General features: G+C 48.8%; 1 protein-coding gene across 1 annotated transcript in view; it reads left to right on the top strand.

The window, feature by feature from the left end:
* Positions 1 to 1,407: 1,407 nt before the first annotated feature.
* LOC147730807 (4-galactosyl-N-acetylglucosaminide 3-alpha-L-fucosyltransferase FUT6-like) overlaps positions 1,408 to 25,892 on the top strand; it is a 158,093-nt gene continuing 133,608 nt past the window's right edge. The window contains exon 1 of the mRNA XM_086955632.1: positions 1,408 to 1,575. The gene's annotated coding sequence lies outside the window, so the exon portion shown is untranslated. The remainder of the gene's footprint in view (positions 1,576 to 25,892) is intronic.

Here is a 25,892-nt window from a genome sequence, read left to right as displayed (position 1 = left end):
TAAAGTCAGAGCAAACAAGTCTGAATTCAAAGCAAAGAAGACAGAGTGCACAGAAAGAAAAATGAAAGAACAGAGAAAGAAATAAGAAGGCGGCACATGGAAATGTATAAAAGGCTTAAGTAGGGGAGGATGTAGCCTTTTTGCTAGAGCGGTCGACCTCGAAGCTGGGAACCGGGTTCACCTAGCTTCACGTCTCGGCAACGGCGCTCAACATCCTGTGATTCTGGGCAAATCACTCAATCTCCCCGGGCCTAACAACATTGATGTGTCCACCGGTACCGAAACTGGTGCTCATGTAAAGCGCTCTGATATCCGATGACTCGGGTCTAGTTCGCGCTATATAATACTTTAAAGAAATAAATAAATAAAACTGTGTATTTCAAACAAGAAGGTAAAGCCGCAACTCCGATAAAGAAATTAAAAAACAAAGCATAGTGTGGAATAAGTTGCAAGTGTGAAAAAAACTAAAAAAAATGAACAACTTGATTATATATAAATGGTTGATGCTACAAAGAAATGAACGATCTTTACAGATTGTGAAAACAGGATTCGCTGGGGAAACAGTAAAATGCAATAGTAGAGATACAGCGGCATAAAGAACGCGGACAGGTACGGAAAAGAGACGCATGAATTAAGGGAGAAAGAAAAACAGAACGAGATATAGGAAGGTGCGGTGACATAAAGTGGATGTAAGAATCCTCCTTTGTTTTAAAAGCTGCTCCTATATCTAACTTCACCAGCCTCGGAATTCTGAGCAGAGCTTTGATCACCGGGAGTAATTTACAATTATTTTAAGCACCGAGACGTGATGTTTTAGAGAAAAGAATGGAGTTGCCGTCGCAGAGGCCGGTGACTTTGCCCTCTGTCCCGCTCCAAAGCCCGTTCCTAAGCTGGGATGGGGCAGGTGAGGGCGGCGTTGCGGGCCCGCTGTCCCCGGTGTACTCCTGAGCTGCATCCAATGGTTCGGTGGGATTGTTGGACGCTGACTGCTGCCGCTCGCTCTCCGAGTCCTGAACCTGTGCAGGGCAGGGTGTGCCGGCAGCATCCACCCAGGTAATGGTACCGCGCACAACCCACGTAAAAAAACACCCCCGTGTTCACGCTGTTGCCTCGGGCCGCCGTCCCAGTGACAGCTCTCCACACGCACCGCCAACATCACACAACCGTGTCTAGAGGCAGCTGGTGCCAAAGACCAGGAAGTGCACCAGGTGTGGATGAAGTGACAAATGCGCGAGCGAGGACCCAGTGCGCGTGAGGACCTTGTATGTCATGTACATCATGTACAGTAACCTTACGGACCTGCCCCCTCTTACATCACTCGAAAGATTAGCTTCCTTGAAAAAACACAGGGCGCCTCACCGCGCGTCTCCTCTACCTGTTCCACCCTGGAGGGACCACTCCCCCTCCCTCCACCTGTGCTGCAATTCCCGGGCATTAGCGCTTTATTCCAGCCCAGGTCTCGACAGGTCAAGGCGACATATTTGATCCCTTACTCAGGGGCGCCACAGAGGCAGTCTATCCCTGATTGTACTCCGAATCACCCAGAACCTACAGCCACAATTTACTCCCCAAGAAGTAAGCATGTTCTTTTTACTTGCTGTATGTGGTGTGCGCCACACTTACTGTGGGAGGCAGAGTTCATTCTATTGATGCCGCGTGTGACGGGGCCCTCTCTGGAAGCCTTTCCAGGGTTATCGCCACCTTCCTGTGAAGGGCTGTGCGTGCACTGCCGCTCTGTGTTGTGAGGTTGGATATTGCTGCGTGATAAATGTGAAGTACTTCTCTGGTGCAATGAGCTGCTGTTTAAGGTAGGGTGCGGCTATTTTCATACCGCCTTTCTGATATTCCCCTGGTGGTCTGCAGGCCACGGGCAGGGCGGACTGAGAGCAAAAAACAGCACTGGCAATTTTATTGAACCGGACGGGGGGTGGGGGCGTTGCAAGGGGTGGGCGAGTGTGCAGGTGTGAAGCACTGCAGCAGCATTAAACCGGGTTAAACAGTGCTGCTTTTGTTATTGGGGTCTGAAAGTTTGGCTTTTCTAGGCAAGGTCACCGCCAGTGCGGCAATGTGTGAACATGTATACCTCGAGAGCTTTTGGATTCCTGCCCTGTAATAGTTATTTACTCTGTGTAATTCTACCAGTGAAGAGTTATTTGCCCTATGTGGCGATTGTGAAGGTTTTGTTCCTGCGTGTTATCCCGTGACAATGTATATTTGCTGGCTGTTTCCTTATAGTTCCTTGTTCACTCTGCTGCCCAGTGTCCATGGTTGAGTGCTCTGTCGAGTTCGGTCCCCTGCTATAGGTCGCCAGAAGTCAGGTTTAGGTGGTGTGATTTACCTACGAGTATGAATTTGCGTTACATGTTGCCTTGGGTTGAGGGTTTGCTGACAATTACGCCTCGTGCTGGGTTTTTCTTTGTTAGGATATCCAACAAAGGTTTATTACTGGCTTCTTTCCCAGTGCAAAGCGTGATTTGTTATGTAATCTCGGTGCAGTGTTTAATCTGTGAAAGAAAAAGGTGTTGGTGCCGAAATTCTGCTCAGGCTGAGCCGGCGGCCGGTGTAATTAAACGACGTCGCTCAGGAAACTAATGACCCGATTCTTTAATTCACTACCAGGCACTCCCTGGCACAATTTCTCGCTCTAGCGTGTTCCTGCTTTCTGTTTGTGACTTAGTCCGTCTGACGCGGAAATAAATTCCCCGCCCCCGCCTATCACCAGGAGCACCGGCTCAAATTAAGCACGTTCACCGTGTAAAATTATAATTGATAGTTTATGTATATGGGCATTTCATTTAAAAAGAACAACTGTGCCAGAAATATAAGCTTCTAGGAGTCCACATCTACAATTGGCATTGTATAAACGCTAGAATAAATAAATATAACATCAGCGATAACAAACCCGTGCAAATAATTAAATAACGCTAAAATCAATGCGGCGATACATTAACAGGTGAACGAGTAAAATAGTTATCTGAACAACTAATGTTTCACGTTCCGTATAAACCATAAAGTGATGGTGTATGCGTAGAAGTATGTATCTGGTCAGCCTCATTGCCTCTGCCTGTTACCCTGTGCGTGCTGCTCTCTGATCTGCGCCAGCCATGGTGCGGTGTCATTTTCCGTGCGTCTGTGCGTTTGCTTGTTCATTTTGTATCACGGCCGTCGCTTGCCACGGGCAGTGTTGGCAGCTGTCCAGAGCCCGCGCTCACAGCACCAACAGACTTCTCTTGTGTATCATTCTCTACTCACGCCGCTTGCTGCTCGTCAGAGGCGCAACTAGAGCCACTTATCGGGGTGGGGGGGGGGGGCTAATACAAATTTCGAGGGGGGGGGGGGCTAAGTCTTCCAGCAGTAGGCAGAGTGGACAGAGTGGAGCTTCAGGGGCTCTAAGAAGGGGTGACAACACAACAAAGCCTACCGCGCAAGTAAATGGTCTTTTAAAAACCTGTGAAGTACTGGGGGTGAGGCTGCAATAAGACGGTCGCCAGCCCAGGAAGCTGTCTCAGCCTGGGCTGACACATTGGGGGTGGGGGGGGCTGAAGCCCTTTAAGCCCAATGGGCCTTGCGCACCTGCTGCTCATGCCCCTCCCTCATCTGTTCTCCACTCGAAAGCAAGGTGTGAAGGTGTGTATGGGCCTCGCACCTCACACGTTGAAGGGCATGGTGACTTTGCATGGGTAAGGGGAGGTGGGTTGCGGAGGGGTGTGGGGGCGTGGGGAGGTGTGATCCATCAACAGCTCGGGAGGCGAGGGCCGGAGGCCTGAGCAGTGGTTAGATTGAAAAACAAGACGTAAAACTTGTGCACCTTTTTATGAGCCGTTTCCTACCAATAGTGCTTTCAGTCAAGTCAAGTCAAGTCATAGAATTTATATATCGCACTACTTACCCAGAGGGTCTCAAGGCGCTTAGGGAGGGGAGGAGGATTACTTGTCAAATATCCATGTTTTAAGTTGCTTTCTGAATGCTAGGTGGTTCTGGGTAAGGCGAAGGTGGGTGGGAAGTGAGTTCCAGGTTTTAGCTGCCAGGTAAGAGAAGGATCTACCTCCCATGGTGGTCTTGTTGATGCGAGGTACAGTGGCGGGGGCTTGGCTGGAAGATCGTAGTTGGCGGGAGGGGGTGTAGAAGGACAGTCGTGAGTTGAGGCATTCTGGTCCGATTTCGTAGAGTGCTTTGTGTGCGTGGGTTAGAAGTCGGAAAGTGATCCTCTTATTGACGGGTAGCCAGTGGAGGTTTTTCAGGTGACCAGAGATGTGTTCGTTGCGCGGGATGTCTAATATGATCCTGGCTGAGGCGTTTTGGATTCGTTGGAGTTTTTTCTGGAGTTTAGCGGTAGTACCTGAGTAGAGGGTGTTACCGTAGTCCAGTCGGCTCGTGACCAGAGCATGGGTGACTGTTTTTCTGGTTTCGGTAGGGATCCAGCGAAATGTTTTTTTGAGCATGCGAAGAATGTTGAAGCAGGATGAGGAGACGGCGCTGACTTGTCTGCTCATTGAAAGTGAAGAATCCAAGATAACGCCTAGGTTCCGTGCGTGGTCTGTCGGGATGGGTGCTTTTCCAAGGGCTTCCGGCCACCAAGAGTCGTCCCAAGCAGAGGGGGATGAACCTAAGATGAGGACTTCTGTTTTATCTGAGTTCAGTTTCAGACGGCTATGTTTCATCCATTCGGCAACTTCTTTCATTCCTTCGTGTAGGTTAGTTTTGGCGGTGCTGGGGTCAGTGGTGAGTGAAAGGATCAGTTGAGTGTCATCCGCGTAGGAGATGATGTTGAGGTTGTGTTGGCGGGCGATGTCCGCGAGGGGGCTCATGTATACGTTGAAGAGGGTGGGACTGAGTGAGGATCCTTGTGGTACGCCACAGATGACTTCAGTGGCCTCGGACTTGAATGGTGGAAGGCGGACTCTCTGGGTTCTTCCGGTGAGGAACGAGGTGATCCATTCAAGTGCTTTTCCTTGTATTCCGATGTTTCTAAGGCGTTGTAAAAGGGTGCTGTGGCAGACTGTGTCGAAGGCTGCAGAGAGGTCGAGGAGGATGAGGGCGACTGTGTCTCCATTGTCCAGTAGAGTTCGAATGTCGTCTGTTGCTGCGATGAGGGCGGTCTCAGTGCTGTGTTTTGCTCGGAAGCCAGACTGTGAGGAGTCGAGGGATTTGTTGGCTTCGAGGAAAGCGGCGAGCTGGTTGTTGACAGCTTTCTCGATGACTTTGGCCGGGAAAGGAAGGAGCGAGATGGGGCGGTCATTTTTGAGTTCGGTGGGGTCCGCTGTGGGTTTTTTCAGAAGGGCGCTGAGTTCAGCGTGTTTCCAGCTTTCCGGGAAGGTGGCGGAGTTGAAGGAGCAGTTGATGACGTCTCGGAGGTGCGGTGCTATGACGGAGTCTGCTTTGTTGAAGATGTGGTGAGGACATGGATCTGTGGGGGATCCTGAGTGGATGGAGTTCATCAGGCGGATGGTGTCCTCAGTGGAGATTGGGTTCCAGTTGTTGAGGGTGTTCAAGGGGGGTGAACGTTCAGCAGATGGTTGGGTGGGTTGGTCTTCGGGTTGGTTGTCGAAGCTGTTGTGGATCTCTGCAATTTTGTTGTGGAAGAATAAAGCCAGGGAGTCGCAGAGGGCTTGAGAGGGGGTGATGTCGTTGGAGTTGGCCGAGGGATTGGTAAATTCCTTGACGATGTTGAAAAGTTCCTTGCTGTTGTGGGCGTTGTTGTCTAGTCGATCCTTGAATGCTGTTTTCTTGGCTTTTCGGATTAGTTGGTGGTGTATGCGGGTGGCGTTTTTGAAGGCGTCCTTGGTGCTAGTGGTTGGGTCTTTTTTCCAGGCCTTTTCAAGGGAGCGGCAGAGTTTCTTGGACTTCTTAAGATCATAGTTGAACCATGAGGCCTTCTTGCTGCCAGGTTTGCTTTGACGTTTTTTCAGTGGTGCTAGGATGTTTTTTCAGTGGCTCCCGGGACTCCATTTTGTATTGTCTTAGGCATTGTGGCTGGGAGGCACCAGCGGCCACACCTTCCCTGTGCCTTCAGGCTGTATTCCATGCAGGTGCAGGGAAGGAAGCTCCTCGATCAGGCCGCGTAGCGCTTAGGTTTGCCATATTCCAAAAGAAAAAAATCCAGACATTTGTTGTTGTAAGAGGATGCATCGACCCAAGAGAATACTAAAGAGGACTTTAAACGAAATCAAATGTAATCATTTGTAGCATTACTTTTCTGTCTGTGTTTACTTTAATTACTAGCCTGGGGTCGTTAATGCAGTTCTAGAACACAATTAAAAGTGTTTTCTATTTACTTCTGCTATTTGAAGTATTTATAGAGAAGTGCTGGAAGTGCTGGAAATACCGGCTTGAAGTGATTTTGCTTCTTGTTTTTAACTGCCAGGACACTAAAATACCGGTGGAGCCGACAGAAAACCGGATAGGTGGAAATCCTAGTAGCACTACATCATAGCTGCAAGGCCCTGAGAAGCCCCACCCTCCTCTCCTGTGTCTCGAACCACTATACAATAACAGGAGGAGGGACAGCGGAGGTTCACTGCACCAGAGCTGCAAGCCATGGGGCTCCTCTCCTGTTCCTCACAGTCACAGTGTGGTGCTGTGAAGCACAGTAGTGGGGGAGTAGGGGGGGGGGTCCGGGGGCACTCCCCTAGGTTTCTAAGCGCTGGACCATGGATGTGAGCCCTAGGAAGGATTAGGTCAGGGCTTTAGGTGGGCTGGGACCCACCCGTGCTGAGCACCGGCAGTTTTTAAAAGGGGACCTCGAAACGGGTCCCTGTCGGATTCTGTTTTCTGGCCTTGTGCAGGCAGTCTGTTTTTCTGCTGTCTGCAGTTAGAGCATGCACATTGAGGTGCACATGCTCAGTTTGTTTACTTCTCACTAGTTACATAACATGTCCCTTTAAGGGTAATAAGCGGCTTGCGCATTTAAAAGGGGTATAGTAGGAGGCAGGATATTAAATGCCTACATATGCCTTGCCCACAATTGCAGAAGGAATTTGCACTTGCAGGAAATTTGAGACTAATAATAGGGATAATTCAACCCAAGGGCAAAATGAAAACTTGACAGATGGCAGTAGACTAATTTGCATGTAGCCAGGTTCTGAGCTGGGATGGTGCAGTGAGCTAAAAAACGGTGATGGATCAAGCCCTGATCTTTGGACTGGGTAAGAGTGGTCTGCTTAATTCAGACACTCTGTTCATCACCACACCCTTTTCTGAATCGTTTATATAATCATGCCTGCCCCAGCCCCGCCCACTCAACTTGGTGTGGTACCTGCACTTATTGTTTCCCCTTTAAAGCAAAGACTTCAGCTATAGTACTTGTGTTCTCTGCGAGATAGGCAGCCAATGAAGGCTCATCCAAAGCTGCGAGCAACGGGCCTCTAGCGGCATTTTTCTGGGGAGCAAAACGTACGTCTCATCATCAGAATTTGACTCGGTATATGAGAGAGAACGGAGAAAGAGGGAAGTGAAAGGCAGAAAGGGAAAAAGCAGGGGTGAAAAGGGACACGCAAGAGAGAAATGACAGATATTGAATGTAGGGTAGAGGAAAAAAGAGATATAAAGTAGAATCGAGACTAAGCAGCCTTTATTCGGCAGTCTGGGTGTTAAACATCACCAGAGCTGCTCTTTCACCTCTAGGAGAGACGTGGACATGGGGGTGCCGTCCAGTGCCCTCAAAGAAGAGATTATGATGATGTGTGCACTCGCATGGCTTTTCTTCGCTGTTTGGAACCTCATGATTTCTGGTGTGTTTTGGGGAGGGCAGTGGTGTGGATATCATTCTTCACCCTGGTTTGGCGTAGTTGAGGTCCACTGCTGCACCGCTTCCATTCATTCTGGGCGCACACATTTGTATTGGGCCCGCAAGCATGACCCTGAGGCAGGGCTGGCTTTAACACTGGTGGCACCCTATGCCACAATGCTTGTGGGCGCCCCCCCTCAATGACCACCTCTGACATGGATTCCTTCATTAGAACCCTTTAACAGTGCCCCTCAATTCTCCATAACCACTGTTTCTCAGATTCATTTAGTTTTATAGCACCACTTATACCAGTGTAAGGTGTCAAAGCACTTTACATCACACACACATTGCTCAGAGACAATCATATGTGTGTAAATCAGTGTATAGGAAATGTTATATCAGACAGGACTACAAGGTGTAATGTAGGAGTGACATGTCATCAATACTGGGAGGTCATATAGTTTAAGTGTCCTTATTCTTTAAAGCACACATGCAGAATGTACAACATAATACCATTGTTAGGAGTTCTCTTTAATAATAAGAATTGTTTTCTATCCAAATGAACACTTTTGGCAAGAAATTAGGATAATGAAAGACTGGGCAAAAAAACATATAGCTCTAAGAGTAACATATACCTTGCAGTTTGCATGCAGCTCTTCGATGACAGTTAATTGCTCAATGTTCAATATTAGGATTTTGATTTACAAATGACAAGTAACAAAAGGAGCTCTCTTATAGAAGCAGTAACCCACTGATCTATTTACATTATATGCACTAAGTTAGCTGCCTGGTACACGTTCTTAGCGGTGGGCATTTTAACACTCAGCACTACCTTAGCATGAGTCAAAACTTCGACTGAACAAACCTGTTGTCTCTTTCCACGAAGAATATTAATCACCGGTTTATTCTTGCCATTTTAATTGATCCTTGAAAATTACTGGAGGCCAAGAACGCAGAAGCAGGTGCTTTAAAAATTATAATAGACTTGCAAAAATGAGTCCCCACCCCAAGTCGGCGCGGTGGCACTAATCGCATCGCCCTAGAGCCAGTCCTGCCCTGAGGAAACGCGGACGTTGAGTCTCTCTGGATGGAAATTTCCAGCTTCACAGAATCTCTTCCAATATATTTATCAGCTCAGAAGACCCCAAGGGTGCAGGGGCACAAGAGGCGGTAGTATTTTCGTTGCTTGATGTCTGAGATCAACAAACCAGGATCCCCACTTCACTGCTCTGCGGTTTAAGGCCCTGACATTCATTCAAAATTGGAACCAGGCTCTTGGACACCCTCACCTCAGTGCCCTTATCATACTGCATGTTACAAAGCAAAATAAGACATGGAGAATGGATAGGAGCCCGGCTAGTCAATGGCTCGCTATTTGCTTGATTTTCAACCAAAAGTGCATTACATTATGTGCATATACTTTTGGTTTTATTTGCTGCTTAATGCTTGCGCTCAGAATGTAAGAATGTATCTTTATAAGGCCGCGGCACAAGATGTTATACCTTTGTGCCAAGAGCACACATCTTGGAATAGAGTTAACAAGAACTTGTACTTCTTGCTACACTTCCAGATGTTTCTCCAAATTTTATGAGGAAGGAAAATGTTAAGGTACGAAGGCTGAAGTGAGGTGCACGACGAAGGGCACACTGTCACTCTGCCTACTTGCCTGGCCCTGGACATGCGTGAGTGAATCTGATTACTGCAAAATAACGCTCAAAAAATCTGCCGGCTCCTCTAGCTTAGCTCCTGAGAATGATTACGAATCTCACAACGATTTAGAAAAGGGGGTGGTGATGAACAGAGTGTCTGAGTTAAACAGACCACTCTTACCCAGTCCAAATATCAGGGCTTGATCCATCACCGTTATTTATCTCACTGCCCCATCCCAGCTCAGAACCTGGCTATATGCAAATCAGTCTGTCCCTGGCCCAGTGCATCATGGGAACAGGGCAGACTAAACTACCAAGCCAATTCTTCACCAGAAAGGAGACAAGCTACCGGGGACCGGTTTCTGGCATTTCAGCCTTCTTCGGCCCGGCTTGCTTGAATCCTGATGGAGCAGTGAGAAAGGGACTCATGTCTGAGTATACCCTGCCACACCTATAGTGGCCAAAAACGATTTAGAAAAGGGGGTGGTGATGAACAGAGTGTCTGAGTTAAACAGACCACTCTTACCCAGTCCAAAGATCAGGGCTTGATCCATCACCGTTATTTATCTCACTGCCCCATCCCAGCTCAGAACCTGGCTATATGCAAATCAGTCTGTCCCTGGCCCAGTGCATCATGGGAACAGGGCAGACTAAACTACCAAGCCAATTCTTCACCAGAAAGGAGACAAGCTACCGGGGACCGGTTTCTGGCATTTCAGCCTTCTTCGGCCCGGCTTGCTTGAATCCTGATGGAGCAGTGAGAAAGGGACTCATGTCTGAGTATACCCTGCCACACCTATAGTGGCCAAAAACGATTTAGAAAAGGGGGTGGTGATGAACAGAGTGTCTGAGTTAAACAGACCACTCTTACCCAGTCCAAAGATCAGGGCTTGATCCATCACCGTTATTTATCTCACTGCTCCATCCCAGCTCAGAACCTGGCTATATGCAAATCAGTCTGTCCCTGGCCCAGTGCATCATGGGAACAGGGCAGACTAAACTACCAAGCCAATTCTTCACCAGAAAGGAGATAAGCTACCGGGGACCGGTTTCTGGCATTTCAGCCTTCTTCGGCCCGGCTTGCTTGAATCCTGATGGAGCAGTGAGAAAGGGACTCATGTCTGAGTATACCCTGCCACACCTATAGTGGCCAAAAACGATTTAGAAAAGGGGGTGGTGATGAACAGAGTGTCTGAGTTAAACAGACCACTCTTACCCAGTCCAAAGATCAGGGCTTGATCCATCACCGTTATTTATCTCACTGCCCCATCCCAGCTCAGAACCTGGCTATATGCAAATCAGTCTGTCCCTGGCCCAGTGCATCATGGGAACAGGGCAGACTAAACTACCAAGCCAATTCTTCACCAGAAAGGAGACAAGCTACCGGGGACCGGTTTCTGGCATTTCAGCCTTCTTCGGCCCGGCTTGCTTGAATCCTGATGGAGCAGTGAGAAAGGGACTCATGTCTGAGTATACCCTGCCACACCTATAGTGGCCAAAAACGATTTAGAAAAGGGGGTGGTGATGAACAGAGTGTCTGAGTTAAACAGACCACTCTTACCCAGTCCAAAGATCAGGGCTTGATCCATCACCGTTATTTATCTCACTGCCCCATCCCAGCTCAGAACCTGGCTATATGCAAATCAGTCTGTCCCTGGCCCAGTGCATCATGGGAACAGGGCAGACTAAACTACCAAGCCAATTCTTCACCAGAAAGGAGACAAGCTACCGGGGACCGGTTTCTGGCATTTCAGCCTTCTTCGGCCCGGCTTGCTTGAATCCTGATGGAGCAGTGAGAAAGGGACTCATGTCTGAGTATACCCTGCCACACCTATAGTGGCCAAAAACGATTTAGAAAAGGGGGTGGTGATGAACAGAGTGTCTGAGTTAAACAGACCACTCTTACCCAGTCCAAAGATCAGGGCTTGATCCATCACCGTTATTTATCTCACTGCCCCATCCCAGCTCAGAACCTGGCTATATGCAAATCAGTCTGTCCCTGGCCCAGTGCATCATGGGAACAGGGCAGACTAAACTACCAAGCCAATTCTTCACCAGAAAGGAGACAAGCTACCGGGGACCGGTTTCTGGCATTTCAGCCTTCTTCGGCCCGGCTTGCTTGAATCCTGATGGAGCAGTGAGAAAGGGACTCATGTCTGAGTATACCCTGCCACACCAATAGTGGCCAAATACGATTTAGAAAAGGGGGTGGTGATGAACAGAGTGTCTGAGTTAAACAGACCACTCTTACCCAGTCCAAAGATCAGGGCTTGATCCATCACCGTTATTTATCTCACTGCCCCATCCCAGCTCAGAACCTGGCTATATGCAAATCAGTCTGTCCCTGGCCCAGTGCATCATGGGAACAGGGCAGACTAAACTACCAAGCCAATTCTTCACCAGAAAGGAGACAAGCTACCGGGGACCGGTTTCTGGCATTTCAGCCTTCTTCGGCCCGGCTTGCTTGAATCCTGATGGAGCAGTGAGAAAGGGACTCATGTCTGAGTATACCCTGCCACACCTATAGTGGCCAAAAACGATTTAGAAAAGGGGGTGGTGATGAACAGAGTGTCTGAGTTAAACAGACCACTCTTACCCAGTCCAAAGATCAGGGCTTGATCCATCACCGTTATTTATCTCACTGCCCCATCCCAGCTCAGAACCTGGCTATATGCAAATCAGTCTGTCCCTGGCCCAGTGCATCATGGGAACAGGGCAGACTAAACTACCAAGCCAATTCTTCACCAATTTCTGCTTAATTCAGAGACTCTGTCCCTCACCACCCCTTTTTGTAAATATTTTTGTCCACCCTAAGCGTGGAAGGGTATTCTCAGATGTGAGACCCTTGCTCATTGCACCATCAGGATTCAAGCAAACCGGGCCGAAGACGGCTGTAATGCCAGAAACCGGTCCCCGGGAGCTTGTTTCCTTCCCAGTGTAAGAATTGGCTTCTGTAGTTTGGTTTGTCCTGTTCCCATCATGCACTGGGACAGGAACAGACTAATTTGCATACAGTCAGGTTCTGAAACTGGGATGGTGCAGTGAGCTAAAAAACGGTGTTGGATCTAGCCCTGATCTTTTGACTGGGTGAGAGCTTTCTGCTTAATTCAGAGACTCTGTCCCTCACCACCCCTTTTTGTAAATATTTTTGTCCACCCTAAGCGTGGAAGGGTATTCTCAGATGTGAGACCCTTGCTCATTGCACCATCAGGATTCAAGCAAACCGGGCCGAAGACGGCTGTAATGCCAGAAACCGGTCCCCGGGAGCTTGTTTCCTTCCCAGTGTAAGAATTGGCTTCTGTAGTTTGGTTTGTCCTGTTCCCATCATGCACTGGGACAGGAACAGACTAATTTGCATACAGTCAGGTTCTGAAACTGGGATGGTGCAGTGAGCTAAAAAACGGTGTTGGATCTAGCCCTGATCTTTTGACTGGGTGAGAGCTTTCTGCTTAATTCAGAGACTCTGTCCCTCACCACCCCTTTTTGTAAATATTTTTGTCCACCCTAAGCGTGGAAGGGTATTCTCAGATGTGAGACCCTTGCTCATTGCACCATCAGGATTCAAGCAAACCGGGCCGAAGACGGCTGTAATGCCAGAAACCGGTCCCCGGGAGCTTGTTTCCTTCCCAGTGTAAGAATTGGCTTCTGTAGTTTGGTTTGTCCTGTTCCCATCATGCACTGGGACAGGAACAGACTAATTTGCATACAGTCAGGTTCTGAAACTGGGATGGTGCAGTGAGCTAAAAAACGGTGTTGGATCTAGCCCTGATCTTTTGACTGGGTGAGAGCTTTCTGCTTAATTCAGAGACTCTGTCCCTTACCACCCCTTTTTGTAAATATTTTTGTCCACCCTAAGCGTGGAAGGGTATTCTCAGATGTGAGACCCTTGCTCATTGCACCATCAGGATTCAAGCAAACCGGGCCGAAGACGGCTGTAATGCCAGAAACCGGTCCCCGGGAGCTTGTTTCCTTCCCAGTGTAAGAATTGGCTTCTGTAGTTTGGTTTGTCCTGTTCCCATCATGCACTGGGACAGGAACAGACTAATTTGCATACAGTCAGGTTCTGAAACTGGGATGGTGCAGTGAGCTAAAAAACGGTGTTGGATCTAGCCCTGATCTTTTGACTGGGTGAGAGCTTTCTGCTTAATTCAGAGACTCTGTCCCTCACCACCCCTTTTTGTAAATATTTTTGTCCACCCTAAGCGTGGAAGGGTATTCTCAGATGTGAGACCCTTGCTCATTGCACCATCAGGATTCAAGCAAACCGGGCCGAAGACGGCTGTAATGCCAGAAACCGGTCCCCGGGAGCTTGTTTCCTTCCCAGTGTAAGAATTGGCTTCTGTAGTTTGGTTTGTCCTGTTCCCATCATGCACTGGGACAGGAACAGACTAATTTGCATACAGTCAGGTTCTGAAACTGGGATGGTGCAGTGAGCTAAAAAACGGTGTTGGATCTAGCCCTGATCTTTTGACTGGGTGAGAGCTTTCTGCTTAATTCAGAGACTCTGTCCCTCACCACCCCCTTTTTGTAAATATTTTTGTCCACCCTAAGCGTGGAAGGGTATTCTCAGATGTGAGACCCTTGCTCATTGCACCATCAGGATTCAAGCAAACCGGGCCGAAGACGGCTGTAATGCCAGAAACCGGTCCCCGGGAGCTTGTTTCCTTCCCAGTGTAAGAATTGGCTTCTGTAGTTTGGTTTGTCCTGTTCCCATCATGCACTGGGACAGGAACAGACTAATTTGCATACAGTCAGGTTCTGAAACTGGGATGGTGCAGTGAGCTAAAAAACGGTGTTGGATCTAGCCCTGATCTTTTGACTGGGTGAGAGCTTTCTGCTTAATTCAGAGACTCTGTCCCTCACCACCCCTTTTTGTAAATACGAATCTCACAACAGCATTTTTAAAATGTGTATTGTGTCATCTTTATGTTTTTAAAAAACTGATTACTAGTTTTAACCTTCTGGCACATTTGTAATTCCACTCACCTGTTTACACGAAGGGCACTCTCCCCGGTCCACCGTGAGAAGTCTCGTTTGTGTGGAGGGAGTCATAGCCCGACACACTTCCGGTGGAACGTGAGTTGGTGGTCTAGTGCCAAACTCACTCACATCAACATAAATACAGATGCCTTGTCAAGGGCGCAGCGGACGAGCCCAGCGGGCGCGCCAATGGCCAGCCCGCCCACGCCCAAATAGGCCCAGGGGCCGGAACCTCTGCCCCCGCAGCACACCACCGGTACAAGTATTCCAGCACGTTGCTGAAAACCATTAATAAATGGCCGGAGCAACAATGCTTACACTCTATATCTATCCAAAGGTCCCATAACAGATGCCCACACTGTCATTATGAGATTCCCTCTCCTCGGGCCCCTCACCCCCGGTGTAACACAATCCACAAACTATTCCAGCTCAACTGCAGATCCCTACCAAAACACAGAACCAAAATCTCAATGCTGCTAAGCGAAGAGGACTCTGATGTACTATTTCTTACCGAAACGTGGCTGAACACCTGTTCAGACCCAGACATAGTCCAAGCCCTACCCCCAGACTACTCCATCCAAAGGGTAGATAGAGAGTCAGGAAAGGGGGGAGGAATTGCCATCATGCATGAAAATCACCTAACCTACCGTCTGATTGACAGCCCTCTATCGGACTGTGAAAACACCCATTTTGTGATCAATTTTACCCCCTCCTTCACACTTACAGGCATCCTAGTTTATCGACCCCCAGGAACTACAGAACAGTTTGCAAAAGCACTACTAGAAACTATTGGCAGCCTCGCGAGCCGCTCTGCAAACTTTATCGGTCTAGGGGATTTTAACCTTCATTTCAATGACCCGTAGCTTCACTCCCCACAGAACTTGCCCAGGACATAGTATCCTTCCAACTTCTCCAAAAGGTCCTACTCCCCACACATGAAAAATGTCACCTGCTCGACCCTATCTTTTCTAACCTCGAAAATTTGTTGGGCTCACACCGTCCCCTCTACCATGGACTGACCATTTCCTAATCCCTCTACTCTGGACACACCAGCATACCATACTCTGCCCCCCCGCCGCGCTCTTTACTTCGACCCTGGTCCAAATTACCTGTAGAGAAATAGGTAGACGAACTGAACAGATTACAACCCAGCCCCACCACCGACCCTGTGATAAACAGTGAAAACTTTCACAACTGGATTGAGGGTTCTCTCAACCTGGTGCTCCCTAAAGTATCAGCCCAAAAGGAAAACAGTCTCCCTCCGCTCTCCATGGTACACTCCCAACCTGCGTACCCTAAAGGCAGCTTTGTAAAAAAGCAGAGAGAAGATGGAGAAGAGACTTTTCACCCACAAAAAAACTAGAATATAAATCGACCCTTCGCCACTACAAATCAGAAATTAAAACTGCTCAATCCTCCTTCTACGAGGGAAAGATTCTAGCAGCTAGCAACTCTCCCCAGGAAATTTTACATATTGCCACCAAACTAATGAAGAACCCTGGCCCCCCAGCACCCATGGACTCCTCTAACCATCGATGCACTGAATTGGCAAACTTTTTTCACTCAAAAATTCAGATCATCCTCACCCACCTGCCTCAAAAAGTCCAGATGAACCCTCAGGGACACATGTTCGAGGACTCACAACCCGATAAACCAGAACTTAGGTAATTTTCCCCCTGTAACCCAGAACTCCTTTCTTACCCTACTATCCTTACTAAAAAGAGGTTCGCCCCTTGACCCTGCTCCCCCAACATACTGGCACTGGCTGGATCTACCATTGCTCCTTTGGCCACTGAGCTTGTTAATACCTCCCTTAACTCTGGTACGGTTCCCACTGAGTGGAAAAAAGCAATTCTCTGCGCCCTCCTGAAAAAACCCAACCATGACCCCTCAGATCTGACCCATCTCTCTACTGCCTTGCATCAGCATAATAACAGAAAAACACATCAATTGCGCCCTTTCAGCATTCCTCTCCAGTGGCAAAGGTAAAACATCTGGGTGTCTTGATGGACGACTCTCTGTCCTTCAGGCCACAAATCAATGCACTGTCCTCGGCTATCCATTACGTGTTTAAAACTATCCGGAAAGTCCTGCCATTCCTTCCGGTGGAACATAAGAAGACAGTAGTGACCGGACTAGTGATGGCCCGGTTAGATTACTGCAACGCTCTGCTTCTGAATGCCCAGCAAGGACTTCTAGATAAACTTCAAATCCTGCAGAATGCAGCAGCACGTCTGATCACGGGCACCCCCAAGTTCGCCTCAGTCTCCCAGGACCAGGAGGGGGGGGGGGGCTAATACAAATTTCGAAGGGGGGGGCAAGTCTTCCAGCAGTAGGCAGAGTGGGCACAGGGGAGCTGCAGGGGTTCTAAGAAGGGGTGAAAACACAACAAAGCCTCCTGAACAAGTAAATGGTCTTTTAAAGACCTGTGAAGTACTGGGGGTGAGGCTGCAATAAGACGGTCGCCAGCCCAGGAAGCTGTCTCAGCCTGGGCTGACACACAGGGGGTGGGGGGCTGAAGCCCTTTGAACCCAATTGGCCTTGTGCACCTGCTGCTCATGCCCCCTCCCTCATCTGTTCTCCACTCGAAAGCAAGGTGTGAAGGTGTGTATGGGCCTCGCACCTCACACGTTTAAGGGCATGGTGACTTTGCATGGGTAAGGGGAGGTGGGTTGCGGAGGGGGGGGTGGGGGGGGTGATCCATCAACAGCTCAGGAAGCGAGGGCCGGAGGCCGGAGCAGTGCTTAGATTGAAAAACTAGACGTAAGACTTGTGCACCTTTTGATGAGCCGTTTCCTACCAAGAGTGCATTCAGTGGCTCCCAGGACTCCATTTTGTATTGTCTTAGGCATTGTGGCTGGGAGGCACCAGAGGCCACACCTTCCCTGTGCCTCCAGGCTGTATCCCATGCAGGTGCAGGGAAGGAAGCTCCTCGATCAGGCCGCGTAGCGCTTAGGTTTGCCATATTCCAAAAGAAAAAAATCCGGACATTTGTTGTTGTAAGAGGATGCATCGACCCAAGAGAATACTAACAAGCATTTACAATGCAATGGTTTCGCCTTTGTAAAAGTTAGAGATATTGGCATTGCTCACACACAGAGCCCCACACACAAATACACTCACACACACACACACACACACAGAGCCGGACACACACACACAGAGCCAGACACACACACACTGAGCCAGACACACACACACTGAGCCAGACACACACACACAGAGCCAGACACACAGACACAGAGCCACACACACACACACAGAGCCAGACACCCACACAGAGCCAGACACCCACACACACAGAGCCAGACACACACACACAGAGCCAGACACACACACACAGAGCCAGACACCCACACAGAGCCAGGCAACCACAGAGAGCCAGACACCCACACACACAGAGCCCCAGAGTATAATTCCAAGAGCCGCATGTGGGGTCAGTTATGTCATAGCGTACTTAGTAACATAGTAAGGTTCATCCATCACAGTAAGAGACAGTGTGTTATACAGTCTACATAGTAAGGATACACAGGTGGGGAGGACAAGTTAAAAACAGAGGGGGCCAAACATGGCTGGTTAACAACACACAAATGAAGTGTACTGTCGTTAGGCCTGACTTACCCAGAGCAAAAGGTGCGCTTACTCCTGTCGTCTCCCCGGCGTATGACACCTCAAGGTGGTTGTCGTAGGGAAAGGGAGAGAGAAAGACATGGAGATGCACCTACAAACAAAAGTAGTGGGGGAGGAGGAGTGGCCCACTTGGTAAGGGAGAGAGTCGAGAGACCCTAAAGGTCAACTCACCGGACCGTGTGAGGTCAGGGGAAGGAAAAGGCAAGGAGGTGCCAAGCCCAAAGGGGTCACGTGCGTGTGGCTCACACACTCGCCACAGTATCCAAAGGGATTCAGAAAAGGGGGGTGGTGATGGACAGAGTATCTGAATTAAACAGAACACTCATACCCAGTCAACAGATCAGGGCTTGATCCATCACTGTTTTTTAGCTCACTGCACCATCCCAGCTCAGAACCTGGCTACATGCAAATTAGTCTGTCCCTGGCCCAGTGCATCAAGGGAACAGGGCAGAGCAAACTACCAAGCCAATTCTTATACTGGGAAGGAAACAAGCTTCCGGGGACCGGTTTCTGGCATTACAGCCGTCTTTGGCCCGGCTTGCTTGAATCCTGATGGTGCAATGAGCAAGGGACTCACATTTGAGTATACCCTTCCACGCTTATGGTGGACAAAACGATTCAGAAAAGGGGGTGGTGATGGACAGAGTATCTGAATTAAACAGAACACTCATACCCAGTCAACAGATCAGGGCTTGATCCATCACCGTTTTTTAGCTCACTGCACCATCCCAGCTCAGAACCTGGCTACATGCAAATTAGTCTGTCCCTGGCCCAGTGCATCATGGGAACAGGGCAGAGCAAACTGCCAAGCCAATTCTTATACAGGGAAGGAAACAAGCTTCCGGGGACCGGTTTCTGGCATTACAGCCATCTTCGGCCCGGCTTGCTTGAATCTTGATGGTGCAATGAGCAAGGTACTCACATCTGAGTATACCCTTCCACGCTTATGGTGGACAAAACGATTCAGAAAAGGGGGTGGTGATGGACAGAGTATCTGAATTAAACAGAACACTCATACCCAGTCAACAGATCAGGGCTTGATCCATCACCATTTTTTAGCTCACTGCACCATCCCAGCTCAGAACCTGGCTACATGCAAATTAGTCTGTCCCTGGCCCAGTGCATCATGGGAACAGGGCGGAGCAAACTACCAAGCCAATTCTTATACTGGGAAGGAAACAAGCTTCCGGGGAACGGTTACTGGCATTACAGCTGTCTTCGGCCCGGCTTGCTTGAATCCTGATGGTGCAATGAGCAAGGGACTCACATCTGAGTATACCCTTCCACGCTTATGGTGGACAAAACGATTCAGAAAAGAGGGTGGTGATAGACAGAGTATCTGAATTAAACAGAACACTCATACCCAGTCAACAGATCAGGGCTTGATCCATCACCGTTTTTTAGCTCACTGCACCATCCCAGCTCAGAACCTGGCTACATGCAAATTAGTCTGTCCCTGGCCCAGTGCATCATGGGAACAGGGCAGAGCAAACTACCAAGCCAATTCTTATACTGGGAAGGAAACAAGCTTCCGGGGACCGGTTTCTGGCATTACATCTGTCTTCAGCCCGGCTTGCTTGAATCCTGATGGTGCAATGAGCAAGGGACTCACATCTGAGGATACCCTTCCACGCTTATGGTGGACAAAACGATTCAGAAAAGGGGGTGGCATGGACAGAGTATCTGAATTAAACAGAACACTCATACCCAGTCAACAGATCAGGGCTTGATCCATCACCGTTTTTTAGCTCACTGCACCATCCCAGCTCAGAACCTGGCTACATGCAAATTAGTCTGTCCCTGGCCCAGTGCATCATGGGAACAGGGCAGAGCAAACTACCAAGCCAATTCTTATACTGGGAAGGAAACAAGCTTCCGGGGACCGGTTTCTGGCATTACAGCCGTCTTCGGCCCGGCTTGCTTGAATCCTGATGGTGCAATGAGCAAGGGATTCACATCTGAGTATACCCTTCCACGCTTATGGTGGACAAAACGATTCAGAAAAGGGGGTGGTGATGGACAGAGTATCTGAATTAAACAGAACACTCATACCCAGTCAAAAGATCAGGGCTTGATCCATCACAGTTTTTTAGCTCACTGCACCATCCCAGCTCAGAACCTGGCTACATGCAAATTAGTCTGTCCCTGGCCCAGTGCATCATGGGAACAGGGCAGAGCAAACTACCAAGCCAATTCTTATACTGGGAAGGAAACAAGCTTCCGGGGACCGGTTTCTGGCATTACAGCCGTCTTCAGCCCGGCTTGCTTGAATCCTGATGGTGCAATGAGCAAGGGACTCACATCTGAGTATACCCTTCCACGCTTATGGTGGACAAAACGATTCAGAAAAGGGGGTGGTGATGGACAGAGTATCTGAATTAAACAGAACACTCATACCCAGTCAACAGATCAGGGCTTGATCCATCACCGTTGTTTAGCTCACTGCACCATCCCAGCTCAGAACCTGGCTACATGAAATTTAGTCTGTCCCTGGCCCAGTGCATCATGGGAACAGGGCAGAGCAAACTACCAAGCCAATTCTTATACTGGGAAGGAAACAAGCTTCGGGGGACCGGTTTCTGGCATTACAGCCGTCTTCGGCCCGGCTTGCTTGAATCCTGATGGTGCAATGAGCAAGGGACCCACATCTGAGTATACCCTTCCACGCTTATGGTGGACAAAACGATTCAGAAAAGGGGGTGGTGATGGACAGAGTATCTGAATTAAACAGAACACTCATACCCAGTCAACAGATCAGGGCTTGACCCATCACCGTTTTTTAGCTCACTGCACCATCCCAGCTCAGAACCTGGCTACATGCAAATTAGTCTGTCCCCGGCCCATTGCATCATGGGAACAGGGCAGAGCAAACTACCAAGCCAATTCTTATACTGGGAAGGAAACAAGCTTCTGGGGACCGGTTTCTGGCATTACAGCTGTCTTCGGCCCGGCTTGCTTGAATCCTGATGGTGCAATGAGCAAGGGACTCACATCTGAGGATACCCTTCCACGCTTATGGTGGACAAAACGATTCAGAAAAGGGGGTGGTGATGGACAGAGTATCTGAATTAAACAGAACACTCATACCCAGTCAACAGATCAGGGCTTGATCCATCACCGTTTTTTAGCTCACTTCACCATCCCAGCTCAGAACCACACTCTGTTCATTACCACCCCCTTTTCGGAATCGTTTTTGGCCACAATAGGTGTGGCAGGGTATACTCAGACATGAGTCCCTTTCTCACTGCACCATCAGGATTCAAGCAAGCCGGGCCGACGACGGCTGAAATGCCAGAAACCGGTCCCCGGTAGCTTGTCTCATTTCTGGTGAAGAATTGGCTTGGTAGTTTAGTCTGCCCTGTTCCCATGATGCACTGGGCCAGGGACAGACTGATTTGCATATAGCCAGGTTCCGAACTGGGCTGGTGCAGTGAGATAAATAACGGTGATGGATCAAGCCCTGATCTTTGGACTGGGTAAGAATGGTCTGCTTAATTCAGACACTCTGTTCATCACCACCCCCTTTTCTGAACAGTATCCAAAGGGCGTGGTACCTTACACCAAGTAAGGGTAGTCCAAAAAAATACCGACATCGAGACCGGCACACCGGAGCCGAATGAGGCCAATGCCCGTCAGGTGACAGGATACGTCCCAAACCGTGCTCCGCCGCGCAGGCAGTAGATGGTGGCATCATGGCAGAGTCCCCCTCGAGCAGTAATTAAGCACGGCAAGGGCACTTGGAAAGAGACAAGCCCACACGCTCTGCTAGTCCGTAGGCAGTGTAGGCTCCGCGTCGGTAACCCCTAGACTCAGGGAGCAGTCCAGGGTAATACTGCTGCCACCCAGTATCGTGAAAGCACTCACCTGTTCTAATTAGAACTAGCGCCGGCAACCTACCCACGCGCTATGTCCGGGTAGACGGGGCAATCCCTGGTACGTGGCACCGCAGTTTAAATGTGAGATGGAGATCGCGCCAAGTCCCGCGGGACAACGTGCATCCTGAATACATCATGGATGACGGGGAGTGAAGCGTACACAGGGAAAAAGGTTCAACATTCGGGCGGCCATACTGGAATGCGGGGATCAGTGCCTGGTGTGCCAGGGTGAATGCTATAAATAGCCGGCAAGTAGTGAGATATTATTAAACCCCAAGGTCGGTGTGAGTATAAATCACAAAAGTTAATATACAGTAAGGGCTTGGAAAAGCTGGACGCTCAATGTCCATGCCAGGTAACAGGAAGTATAGTAAAATCCCGGGGGACACCGTGCGTCACAAAAACGTCATGGAATGGGGCCTTTAGCTGGTGATTCCAGCAGCTAAAGTGCAAACGGACAGCGGGAGGGGGGGCGGGCATACGGACAGCGGGAGGGGGGCCTACAAAGATACGGACACCGGCAGGGGGGCCTACGAGGACACGTAGAGCGGGAGGGGGGGCCAGAAAGGAACGGACAGCAGGAGGGGGGGCGGGAAAGGAATGGACAGCGGGAGGGGGCGGGAAAGGAACGCACTCACCTGGACTTCCTCGGGCGGCGGGCGGCCGCGGAATGACGAACACAAACTTGGACAACAAAAAAAATAAACCCCGCCCACGGCCGCGATGACAACATCGCAGAGGCGGAGAGGAAAAAAATCGCGGAAACGCCCCCGAATCTGGTCTGGCCTTGACGGACAGATCCGGCTTCTAATGGCTAGCCTCCATTTATGGAGCTAGCCAATGGAAGCAGAGGCGGGACTAAGCCTCCCACTGTAGGGACATAAGATTTCTCCTGTGCGGAGCTAGGAGCTCCGGCCCCAGGCGAAACCTAAAAAGGACTTTAAACGAAATCAAATGTAATCATTTGTAGCATGACTTTCCTGTCTGAGTTTACTTTAATTACTAGTCTGGGGCCGTTAATGTAGTTCTAGAACACAATTAAAAGTGTTTTCTATTTACTTCTGCTATTTGAAGTATTTATAGAGAAGTGCTTGAAATACCGTCTTGAAGTGATTTTGCTTCTTTTTGTCACTGCCAGGACACTAAAATACCGGTGGAGCCGACAGAAAACCGGATAGGTGGTAATCCTAGTAGCACTACATCATAGATGCAAGGCCCTGAGAAGCCCCACCCTCCTCTCCTGTGTCTCGAACCACTATACTATAATAAGAGGAGGGACAGCAGAGGTTCACTGCACCAGGGCTGCAGCCATGGGGCTCCTCTCCTGTGACTCACAGTCACAGTGTAGTGCTGTGAAGAACAGTAGGCAGAGGGGCTCCCTTGAGGCACTCCCCTAGGTTTCTAAGCACTGGACCATGGATGTGAGCCCTAGGAAGGATTAGGTCAGGGCTTTAGGTGGGCCGGGTCCCACCCGTGCTGAGCACTGGCAGTTTTTAAAAGGGAACCTCGAAACGGGTCCTTTTGGATTCTGTTTTCTGGCCTTGTGCAGGCAGTCTGTTTTTCTGCTGTCTGCAGTGAGAGAATGCACATTGAGGTGCACATGCTCAGTGTGTTTACTTCTCACTAGTTACATAACATGTCCCTTTAAGGGTAATAAGCGGCTTGCGCATTTGAAAGGGGTATAGTAGGAGGCAGGATATTAATTGTCTACATATGCCTTGCCCACGAGTGCAGAAGGAATTTGCACATGCAGGAAATTTGAGACTATTAATAGGGATAATTCAACCCAAGGGCAAAATGAAAACTTGACAGATGGCAGTAGTGTCTTTATATAATCATGCCTTCCCCAGCCCCGCCCAATGCCCACCTCCCGCTCAACTTGGTGTGGTACCTGCACTTATTCTTTCCCATTTAAAGCACTGACTTCAGCTATAGTACTTGTGTTCTCTGCGAGATAGGCAGCAAAAGAAGGCTCATCCAAAGCTGCCACCAACGGGCCTCTAGCGGCATTTTTCTGGGACCAAAACTTACGTCTCATCATCAGAATTTGAGTGGGCATATGAGAGAGAGAAGGGAGAAAGAGGGAAGTGAAAGGCAGAAAGGGAAAAAGCAGGGGTGAAAAGGGACATGCAAGAGAGAAATGACAGATATTGAATGTAGGGTAGTGGAAAAAAGAGGTATAAAGTAGAATCGAGACTAAGCAGCCTTTATTCGGCAGTCTGGGTGTTAAACATCACCAGAGCTGCTCTTTCACCTCTAGGAGAGACGTGGACATGGGGGTGCCATCCAGTGCCCTCAAAGAAGAGATTATGATGAAGTGTGCACTCGCATGGCTTTTCTTCGCTGTTTGGAACCTCAGGATTTTCTGGTGTGTTATGGGGAGGAGAGTGGTGTGGATATTATTCTTCACCCTGGTTTGGCGTAGTTGAGGTCCACTGCTGCACTGCTTCCATCCATTCTGGGCGCACACGTTTGTATTGGGCCCGCAAGCATGACCCTGAGGCAGGGCCGGCTTTAACACTGGGGGCGCCCTATGCCACAATGCTTGTGGGCGCCCCCTCTCAATGACCACCTCTGACATGGATTCCTTCATTAGAACCCTTTAACAGTGCCCCTCAATTCTTCATAACCACTGTCTTCAAGATTCATTTAGTTTTATAGCACCACTCATACCAGTGTAAGGTGTCAAAGCACTTTACATCACACACACATTGCTCAGAGACAATCATATGTGTGTAAATCAGTGTATAGGAAATGTTATATCAGACAGGACTACAAGGTGTAATGTAGGAGTGACATGTCATCAATACTGGTAGGTCATATAGTTTAAGTGTCCTTATTCTTTAAAGCACACATTCAGAATGTAAAACATAATACCATTGTTAAGAGTTGTCTTTAATAATAAGAATTATTTTCTATCCAAATGAACACTTTTGGCAAGAAATTAGGATAATGAAAGACTGGGCAAAAAAACATATAGTTCTAAGAGTAACATATACCTTGCAGTTTGCATGCAGCTCTTTGATGACAGTTAATTGCTCAATGTTCAATATTAGGATTTTGATTTACAAATGACAAGTAACAAAAGGAGCTCTCTTATAGAAGCAGTAACCCACTGATCTATTTACATTATATGCACTAAGTTAGCTGCCTGGTACACGTTCTTAGCGGCAGGCATTTTAACACTCAGCACTACCTTAGCATGAGTCAAAACTTCGACTGAACAAACCTGTTGTCTCTTTCCACGAAGAAGATTAATCACCGGCTTATTCTTGCCATTTTAATTGATCCTTGAAAATTACTGGAGGCCAAGAACGCAGAAGCAGGTGCTTTAAAAATTATAATAGACTTGCAAAAATGAGTCCCCACCCCGAGTCGGCGCAGTGGTACTAATCGCATCGCCCTAGAGCCAGCCCTGCCCTGAGGAAACGCGGACCGTGAGTCTCTCTGGATGGGCATTTCCAGCTTCACAGAATCTCTTCCAATATATTTATCAGCTCAGAAGACCCCAAGGGTGCAGGGGCACAAGAGGCGGTAGTATTTTCGTTGCTTGATGTCTGAGACCAACACACCAGGATACCCACTTCACTGCTGTGCGGTTTAAGGCCCTGACATTCATTCAAAATTGGAACCAGGCTCTTGGACACCCTCACCTCAGTGCCCTTATCATACTGCATGTTACAAAGCAAAATAAGACATGGAGAATGGATAGGAGCCCGGCTAGTCAATGGCTCGCTATTTGCTTGATTTTCAACCAGAAGTGCATTACATTATGTGCATATACTTTCGGTTTTATTTGCTGCTTAATGCTTGAGCTCAGAATGTGAGAATGTATCTTTATAAGGCCGCGGGACAAGATGTTATACCTTTGTGCCAAGAGCACACATCTTGGAATAGAGTTAACAAGAACTTGTACTTCTTGCTACACTTCCAGATGTTTCTCCAAATTTTATGAGGAAGTAAAATGTTAAGGTACGAAGGCTGAAGTGAGGTGCACGACGAAGGGCACACTGTCACTCGGCCTACTTGCCT

Source organism: Lissotriton vulgaris, chromosome 2_1 (assembly GCF_964263255.1).
Source record: "Lissotriton vulgaris chromosome 2_1, aLisVul1.2, whole genome shotgun sequence".
Classification (NCBI taxonomy): Eukaryota; Metazoa; Chordata; class Amphibia; order Caudata; family Salamandridae; genus Lissotriton; species Lissotriton vulgaris.
This window is presented reverse-complemented; position numbering and strand designations above follow the sequence as displayed.